The sequence below is a fragment of the Silene latifolia genome, unplaced genomic scaffold, assembly GCF_048544455.1.
Source record: "Silene latifolia isolate original U9 population unplaced genomic scaffold, ASM4854445v1 scaffold_57, whole genome shotgun sequence".
Classification (NCBI taxonomy): Eukaryota; Viridiplantae; Streptophyta; class Magnoliopsida; order Caryophyllales; family Caryophyllaceae; genus Silene; species Silene latifolia.
The window spans coordinates 3083113-3092890 of record NW_027413480.1 but is presented as its reverse complement, the minus strand read 5'-3'; the positions used below and the strand labels follow the sequence as shown (position 1 = coordinate 3092890).

Here is a 9778-nt window from a genome sequence, read left to right as displayed (position 1 = left end):
TTTAAATTAAATAAATAAATAAAAACACTAAAACTGTCAAAAAAACATCAAATACTAAAAATCCACATGTATCCTTTCCCTCCATTGTGCCCTCTCCGTCACCATACTCTCCTCAAGCCCCAGAACTCTCATATCGTGTTCTATCACTCTCAACCATGTCTGTCTCGGTCTTCCTCTGCCTCTAGGGACCTTTTCTGTTCTCCAAGTCTCCAGCCTCCTAACTGGAGCGTCCATAGGTCTCCTTCTCACATGGCCAAACCATCTTAGTCGGTTTTCCATCATCTTGTCCTCTATTGGCGCCACTTTAACCTTTTCCCTAATCACCTCATTCCTTAACCGATCTTTCCTTGTATGTCCGCACATCCACCTCAACATGCGCATCTCCGCCACACTCATCTTTTGAATGTGACAATGTTTCACGGCCCAACACTCGGAGCCGTAAAGTAGGGCAGGCCTAATTGCCGTGCGATAAAATTTTCCCTTTAATCTTTGGGGCATATCTTTACCGCATAGAAACCCTGAAGCACTCTTCCATTTCAACCATCCCGCTTTAATTCTGTGGGCCACATCTCCGTCTAACTCCCCATCCTTTTGAATAATAGATCCTAGATATCTGAAGAAATCCGAACCCTCAACAACATTCCCATCGAAAATAATACTCCCCGCCTCTGTCGATCTCAACCCCGCCACCTTAGTGAACTGACACCTCAAATACTCAGTCTTACTCCTGCTCAGCCTGAACCCGACCTCCTAGGTTCCTGAGGATTATTATTAACCGTGTCATCAGTTGAAGGAACATCTTCCTCCATCTGTTCCTCGGTTGTTGGTTCTGGAATCTCCGACAGCTCGAAGGTTCTATTACTTGACTTGTTCTCGAGAAATTCTTTCTCTAAGAACTTTGCACTAGCCGCAACAAAAACTCGATGTTCGGTAGGCGAATTGAAGTAATGACCAAACATTCCTTTTGGATAACCAATAAAGTATGTCTTGACCGATCGTGGGCCGAGCTTATCCTCGTGTCTCTACTTGACATAAGCCTCGCAGCCCTAAACCCGAATAAAGGACAAGTTAGGGACCGTTCCCTTCCATATTTCATACGAAGTCTTGTCGACTGATACCTGTCGAAGTAAGTATCAAAAATAATATTTATAAAACCAAACTACTACTAGCAAGTGGTAGTAAGGGTCGATCCACAAGGAGGCGATTGCAATTAATAGTTGTTTTATTTAAGTCCAATGGTAACAGTGTGTGGGGGTTTTTATTTGAATTTATCTATAGCTAAAGGCAATAAAAGACAGTAAACTAAATAAACGGATGAAATCAAGAATTAAAAGGGTGCTAAGATGGTCGGTTCACTGTAGTTTCGGCGGCAGTATACTAGGTAAGTCTAAAACAAACACGTGAGACGGGAAAATAAGAAGTCCTCTCGGTCCAATCTTACAGGTAGCATCTTTCGATCTCGCTACAGGTCCCTAATATCACTAATACTAACTTTCGTCCTGAAAAGTGACTAAAAGGCTAAATTAACTCATCTTTCGATCTCATTAATCTAGTTGTCTTAATTAGGTAGGCTATCTCCCTTCCCTATCTTTCGATCTTTATTGGGTCGGTCAATTCCTAGGCATTCAACTAGTCGCGTGCACTCGATTCGTCAAACATGGCAATTAAATTAATTAAAACGAAACTAATTCTCACGTGGCCAGTCGATCGACTAGGGTGTGCGGTCGATCGACCGTGGCGCGATTTAGGTCGAACTATTCTAATGCCGCCTACGCTGCAGATTCCCTACATCCTAGCACAAGGTATTTAGCTACTCATGACTATGACGAAAACAACAATAAGATTAAGGAATAGAACTACTGAATTCATGCTTGAAATAATTAAACAAACAAACAACATAAAACGATAATTTCGGCTTCGGGAAACTAATCTAGCAATTCTATCTATGAACAAATAAACTAATAAAACTGAAATAAGAGCAGAAGAATACCGAATAGAGGAATTGCAGAAGAAAGATCCAAAAACCGAATGCAAACGTAAATTGTATTGAATAGAATTATTCTAAACTAATGAACCCTAAAATTTGATGATAAACTACTTGATACTTGATAAAAACTAGATGATTGTATATGGATGAGTAGGTTACATTATATAGAAATATCACGTAACTTTATTCTCAAAACCTAAAACACAATGGGCTTCCTATTCCTCGTTCTATTAATTCACGCAGATTAGCGGCTTTTTCGATCGACCACTGTGACCCGTCGATCGACTGGACTCTAATAAACAAGAGCTACTGGAACTCGTGATATGGTCGATCGACTAAGGGCAGCGGTCGATCGACTGAAGTAGCTGATACTTGACTTCTAAATTCTCGTGGATTTGTCTTTCGGGCCTCGAAATGCACACCAAGCTCATTCCTTGAGTAAATACTTCATGTCAAATACAATGCATTGTACTCGGGGACGGATTTAGCTTGATTTCTGCCGGATTCTTCACATTTCTGCAATAATGTACAAAAACACGAAAGTAGACGGAAATAGGGAGAATGGTAGCATAAACTACATAAATGAGCTCTGAAATGCGTGTAAAATGAGGTATAAAACATCATATAAATGACACACATAATCGACAGCTTTAGACAGACTTCGGTTAAGTATAAGAGCAGCTGACAAAAGAGCAAAGCCCCATAATGAATCAGGTACTACCGTGTGACTCATCATGGATCGAACCATATCAAGTAGTGTTCGATTTCTCCGTTCGAACATACCATTTAATTGAGGTGTTCCAGGTGGAGTTAACTGTAAAACTATTCCACGGTCTTTAAGATGTTGATCAAACTCATTTGAAAGATATTCGCCACCCCGATCTGAACGAAGTGCTTTAACCTTCCTTCCCAGTTGGTTCTCAACCTTATTCTGGTATTCCTTGAATTTTTCAAAAGACTCACTTTTATGCTTCATTAAGTAGACATATCCGTATCTACTTAAATCATCCGTGAAAGTGATAAAATATCTATAGCCGTCTCTTGCGGTGATTGACATAGGTCCACATACATCAGTATGTATGAGTCCTAATAGGTCATTAGCGCGCATTCCAACACATTTGAAGGAAATTCGAGTCATTTTGCCAATAAGACATGATTCACACGTGCCAAAAGACGAGAAATCAAATGTAGGGATAGTCCCATTCTCAATGAGTTTCTTTACACGTTTTTTATTTATGTGTCCCATTCGACAATGCCATAGATAAGTTTGATCTTTGTCACCAACCTTTAATTTCTTATTATTCACATGTAATATATCTGTGGTTTGATCTAAGATATAAATTCCATTCATGGATACAGCTTTCCAATAAACCATTTCATTAAAAGAGAAAATACAGCTATTGTCCTTTATTGAAAATGAAAAACCGTCTTTATCAAGTACGGAAACAGAAATAATATTCTTAGATAAACTGGGTACATAGTAACAGTTATATAAATATAACTCAAAACCACTCGGGAGCTGGATTACATATGTTCCCTTTGAGACTGCAGCAACTCTTGCTCCATTCCCGACTCGCAGGTCCACATTACCCTTTGCGAGAGGTGTAATGTTTTTTAGGCCCTGCAAATGATTACACAGATGAGAACCACAACCAGTATCAAGTACCCAAGTTCCGAAACTTGCATGGTAAATCTCAATCATATGAATATAAGATGACATACCAACAGGAGTAACGCCGCCTGCTTTTATGTCCTCACGGTACACGGGACAGTTCCTCCTCCAATGCCCAGTCTTGTGACAATGGTGGCACTCAACGTCACCGCCCTTGCTCTTTGCCTTGCCTTGTGAGCCACTAGTCTCACCAGGCCCACTCTTACCGTTTCCTGACTTCTTAAACTTTGGCTTTCCTACAGTTATGTCGCCGTGAGCTTTGCCCTTACCCTTATTCTTGTTGGAAATCATCAGAACATCTTTCTTCATGCTCCCACTCAATTTCATATCCTTCTCGGTCTGTACGAGAAGTGAGTGTAGCTCATGAGGACTTTTCTTCATGTCATTCATGTAGTAATTTGCCCTGAAGAGGGCAAAACCATCATGAAGTGAATGAAGCATACGGTCAATGACTATGCTCTCACTGATTTTGCAATCAAGTGCCTCCAGTTTCTCGACATTCTCAATCATGTTAAGAATGTGTGGGTTAACTGGTTGGCCCTTCTGGAGTTTCGCATCAAAGAAGCGACAGGTATGCTCATAAGTAACGATTCTCGGTGCTTTTGAGAACTAATTAGTGAGCGTGGTGAAAATCTTGTTTGCACCTTAGGCAATGAAGCGTCTTTGCAAATTGGTTTCCATTGCAAAAATGAGTACGTTCTTTATCGCACCCGCTTCCATGACGAAGTCACTATAAGCAAGTGACTCGTTAGCTCTTGCATTGGGGCCTGGGTTTGGCGGTATTGGCTCAGTTAAGTACTTGAGCTTACCGTCAGCAATGGCAGCATTCCGTAATGATGCCTCCCAGTCCGCAAAGTTGGAACCGTCATTCTTTAGTCGTGTGGACTGAATCATGTGGTCCATGAAAGTTTTGAGCTAGGACTCGCGTGCAAGTGTGGCACTTGGCATAGGGATATCATTATTTCCAGCCATTTGTTGTAAGCAGTATTATCAATATAAAACGAATTCTACACTGCGAAAAGAAGAAGAAAAATATAATAAGCATACTCATCGTTATGATTTAAGTCTAATGCAAAAACTGTTATAATGCGAAGACTCAAGCATTTATAAAATTGACCTCCCTCAAGAATTATATAAATGATCCCAAGACTCAATTATCTGTAAATTGATAAGCCAACCTCTTGGCTAATTCTACTATTAGAATTCTTGGTTGATAAATTTCTGTAAATTCTATCTATAGTCCATCATAATCACGAGAAACTCTTCGGATTATAACGTTGAGGTAAAATAAGTCAACACAAACTACTTACCCAACGTAGAAGGGGTCATATGGAGAGTAAGGTCCTATATGCCTACCGACGAAGAAGGGATTCATAGTTGTTTGGCCTATAAAGACTAGTCGCAATTTTAGTTTTAGAGGAAGATCCCATCAACTTTATTTTAATTCATTTTAAGTGAACTAATATCTAGCATGCGTGAATGAACAAGCTAAGATGATGGCTTAAAATTGTGTGACATCTTTATGTCCATGATAACTAACATTCAATCTATATGAGTCAATTTTCATGCATATTAGTAGGTGGTTTGGTTTAGGCGAAATATGATGCACTAATTATCATGCGAAGAAAAGCAACGAGAATGGAAAAACGTAAAACAAAAACAAAGTCCTAGTGTGGCCTATCTACCAAAAAGAACATAAATACAACTTTGGAATCCTTCCTAGGACCTGAGAAGCTTGTCTTGATGTTCCATCTTGGTCCATGTAACGGGAGTGAGCAATCCAATCTCCATCTTTAGTCTTCTCAAAATTACAATTAATAAATTACAAAATAAACCTATTTACATTCTAATTTCAAAACCATAATACTAAAGAAAATCAAAGGAGATTCGAGATCTCAAAATTACATCAAGACTATGTTTCCATCATTACGAAAACATAATCAACTAAGGCCACACTAGGTAATACAAATTACAACCGATTGCAAAAAAACGTAAATAAACCATTCAACAATTCATACAACTAAATAAAAATGCATCAACAATAAATTAACCATTCAAGACATAATTCCTTAATTATGTAGAGTAATTTATCCAAACCACCTATTTTAAAATAATCAAAATTATGTGACAATTCCTCAATTACTCACAATAATTCCAATCTTAATACATATTAACTTGTAATATGAATTAATCCAACATCATTTTAAACCACTTTAAAATAATTAGGTATCTAAAATTTGTGAACTTTTTCACAACAAACAATCATACATTATAAATTTATTGTATAATAATTATTGGCCAAAACAAACATAAAAAAAAACGAAATTTTTTTTTCTCTCGGCATTTCTTAAAAAAAAGAAAAACAGTTTTTTTTCAGCTCTCGGCACACAGCCCAAAAACCGTTTTTTTTTTCGGCATTTAGCCCTAAAAATCGAAAAAAACAGTTTTTTTTTTCTTTTCGAAAACAACCCATTTAATATGAACAAATTTGTTTAAAGTTGCTACTAGAACAAGATTTGCATAATCATGAACATTTAATTTAAACATAGATCAAAACTAGATGATTCAATTTAACCTCTTAAAATGAATATCTAAATTATGATTAAATCGGTCATCACAATTGATTTGAACATTATTAAATTAACTTGTATGCCAAAACTATATAGCATAACAAATGAACATTAACAATCAAAACGATTTCCATTTACATTCAATTTAATTCTTATTAAATCAAAAAATCTACAAATTTATCATATTATCATCTTAATATATTAAAACAACAATATCGATAAATCAAAATGGAACAAAACATCAAAACAAAACAAAAAACATCTCGGCAGGAAAAATTTTTAAGCGGCCGAATTTTTTTTTTTCTTCAAAAATTTTTTTGTTTAAATTCATTTATGAAAATCATATATAATAATTTTGTTGCCTATGCTCTGATACCACTTGTGGGAAATATCGGTATATTTCATCAAGAAAATTTCGGATTATAACGAAATTATGAAATATGAAATTGCTAGTCATAAACGAATTGCATAAACAAAAGAAAATAGATTAAAATTAATCTTCGGTCCTAGCAATTTGGCCTAAGAACAAATATCGAGATCGATATTCTCCTAATCGTTGCACCCAGAATGCTTTGAGAAATGCTCTTGTTCTTGCTAGAAAGAGATCCCTAATTGTTAATTATTTTTAGGGTTTTGATGAGAGTATTATGTCAAAATTTAAGAGAGGAAAAATGATCTCTCTTCTCTTCTATTATAACCGTGTAAAGGAGAGAAAGAGGGAAGATCTTTTTATTTTTCCTTTTTTCCTTCCTTAAACCGGGTAACCACACAAAAAGAATAAGATAAAAATCTTCTTATTTTGGTTGTTATCATATTTATATAAAATGTGTATATAAATCAATTGTCATATATGTCGTCACATATTAATAAGTCCACACACGACCGTTTGTGGTCGATTTATTAATTCCGGTCTGTCAACATTTATTATGACAATTTCGTATAATATATATATTAACTATAAATATCGCATATTTATAATTTGCTAATTAAATATAACCGTTTACGTTTAATTACGAATTAACATCTTAATTCGTTTAAGCTAACATTATATACATTAAATAAATATAACAGTTTATATGCAATTTTACGAATTAACAGTTAATTCGTCTCAGCTGATATTATTTAATTGAATTAAATAATCGACTCATCATCACATTGACTAACCTTTTAGTCAAATACATGGACTAACCATTTAATCATATAAGGCATCAATGTGATTACATTTTCATATAATCACAACTCTCAAACACATCCTTTAGGTGTGACTTTTAGGGACCAGTTGATCACCGCCATCAGTATGATAATAACGTCAAACTTCTAGCAAGCCAACCATTATTAATAAACGTTAATCAACAGATAAAATACTAAGTATACCCTGTGAACCTATAAGAGATTTATTTACGTTATCACACTAACTGTGGAGGACACTAGCTCCAACAGAAACCAACATGGGGGATGATTCATGCTTAGTTTAATATGTTTTCATAGTTTATTTGCTTGCTTGTTGTGATCTCAACTTATGCACATGTTATGTTTGATGAAATGCGAGCCTATGAATCCTTGCATTTTTTACCCATCACCTAAGACTTGTAAGACATAAACCAACTCGAGTCTCATTAGACCATGCATATAGTTGAGTATGGAGGATTAAGTCGACTTGTAGGTGTTGTACAATCTAATCGATTCGGCTCCGGGACCTAAACTTTCCTAGGATTGTAAGATATAAACCAACTCGATCCATCCCAATAATAATTGCTTGCTTATAATTTGGGAATATGTTTGTATGATAAATTCCCATGAATCCCCTATGACCCCATGACACCCTAGTGCCTTTTATCAATTGTTTACATCCCTTTTTAATCATCTTGCTTGTTTACTTTCATTGCTATTTAGTTTAGTGATCTTCTATTCCAACCCCAAATTGTGACACCCCTAGACACCGCTGGTTACAATTGAAAATCTCACTTCAATACCCGTCCCTTGGGATCCGACCTTTACTTGCCTCTTTACTAATAGTAGAGTTGTTTGTGGAGTTATAAATATTGTTTTGGTCTAGGTGCTCCTAACGACAAGTACCGAAAACTAAACCTCTCAAGAGGGCTCGACCAAAAATGGCGCCGTTGCCGGAGACGGTGTTAACTTGATTTAGATTTTCTTAGATTGTTATTAGTTGTGTCTTTCTTTGCTTTGGGGAAGTAAAAGTCCTCAAGGTTTGTTCTAATTATTTTCAAGTTGTTTGATATTTTGCATGTCTAGAAGATCACAAGGTAACTTTTTACCCTTTGATCACGAAATTGAAAGGACTTTGACAAATAATAGAAGACTTGCTAGAAGAACTTTGAGAGGTAATGGTGAGGTTGTAGATATTCAACCAAACGCTATTGAGTTCGTCAACCCTTTTGCAAGAGAAGGTGAGGAGAACCCAACACAAAATCAACCCACAATGTCTAAATTTTCATCACATTCCGTACCAACCGAGGAGAACCTACCCAATGGTACTCCCACACCACAACACTTAACCGGAAATTTCATTGCCAAATCCGCATTTATCCAATTAGTCGAAAGAAGCCAATTTGGGGGGATGTCTAGTGAAGACCCTCACTCTCACATGGAGACTTTTTGTGACTATTATGATGCGATTTCTCAAACCGGTGTAACTCAAGACCAAATTCGATGGGTCTTATTTCCTTTTTCTCTAATTGGCACCGCAAAACAATGGTTGAAAGGTCTTGATAAGGCTACTCTCGGAATTGACTCTTGGAAGAAATTGGCTCTAGCTTTCTACAAAAAGTTCTACCCACCGGAAAAGACTAACATGCTAAGAGCTCAAATTACGGGCTTTAAGCAAAGAAATGAAGAATCTTTGTATGAAGCTTGGGAGCAATTCAAGGGAATTTTGGTTCATGTCCTCATCATGGACTTAGCGAGTGGTTCTTGGTACAACAATTTTGGAATGGTATTTATGAAGACTCAAGAAACATTCTCAACATGGGATCAAATGGTATGTTCACCGAAGTTGACGATAATCAAACTTGGAACAAGATTGAGGAAATGGCGGTCCATAATTCACAATATAGTAGACCTCCCAAGGCTACTAGGGGAGGAAAGCATGAAGTGGACTCTATTACTCAATTGGGTGCTCAACTTAGTGCTCACATTGATACCATCAATTTGAAGTTCGAAAAAGCTATGGCTAGACTTGAAGAAGCCTCAAAATCACCAAAGCAACATGTTAATGCCATGACGGCATCTTCATCAATCCCAAGTGGGATATGGGAGAATTGTGGAACTTTGGGACATGACCAAAGTGAATGTAGGGGAACAAATGAACAAGTGAATGCTTTTCAAGCATACAAGAGTGGTTACCAAAATCAAACTCCATACAATCAACAAAATGACCAAGGTTTTGATGTCCAAAAAGCGGTCCTCCAAATGCAAAAGAATCAACAAGAGCTTTTCACTCAAATGCAAAAGGATAGTCAAGCAAAGGAAATCACCATCAACAACATCCTAGCCCACACCAAAATGTTGGAAACTCAATTGACTCAA

The 9778-nt window shown here is 36.7% G+C and overlaps 1 non-coding gene across 1 annotated transcript; it reads right to left on the bottom strand.

Annotated features, from left to right (window-relative positions):
• Positions 1-9044: 9044 nt before the first annotated feature.
• On the bottom strand, positions 9045-9150 carry LOC141639867 (small nucleolar RNA R71). Its single transcript, XR_012542728.1, has one exon. It is a non-coding gene; the product is annotated as a small nucleolar RNA R71 (small nucleolar RNA).
• Between the last annotated feature and the right edge of the window lie 628 nt (positions 9151-9778).